We start from the raw sequence: 304 nt of genomic DNA, 5'->3' as shown, positions 1-304 counted from the left end.
GGTCTGACTCTTCCGCTGCGACGCAGCCGGTCGCGGTTCGATCCTCGGCCACCGGGCGGCATTTTTCTCCGGACAAGTCGCGGTGACCGGAGAGCAAGTGCTGCCATCCCCCACCCCCGGGGCATGGCAGAAACCTACGGGTGCCCCATTCGAAATTCTGCCAAAACAAACACACACGTGTTCCCCCTACCGTTCCAAAAACCTACAAACCATCAATACAAAAACCTACAGTACCTACTAATAGCTAATGGCCACTATTGCCGGGCTCAGGATCAATTAAAAAAAAAAAAAAAAAAAAAAAAAA

At 51.0% G+C, this 304-nt stretch overlaps 1 protein-coding gene across 1 annotated transcript in view; it reads left to right on the top strand.

Annotated features, from left to right (window-relative positions):
- The window catches only part of LOC111027306, a 9,435-nt gene that overhangs the window by 5,905 nt on the left and 3,226 nt on the right, over positions 1-304 (top strand). The window lies entirely within an intron of this gene.

Source organism: Myzus persicae, unplaced genomic scaffold, assembly GCF_001856785.1.
Source record: "Myzus persicae strain clone G006 unplaced genomic scaffold, MPER_G0061.0, whole genome shotgun sequence".
In the NCBI taxonomy this organism is placed as follows: domain Eukaryota; kingdom Metazoa; phylum Arthropoda; class Insecta; order Hemiptera; family Aphididae; genus Myzus; species Myzus persicae.
The sequence above is the reverse complement of the archived record's forward strand: the minus strand, read 5'-3'. Positions and strand labels throughout refer to the sequence as shown.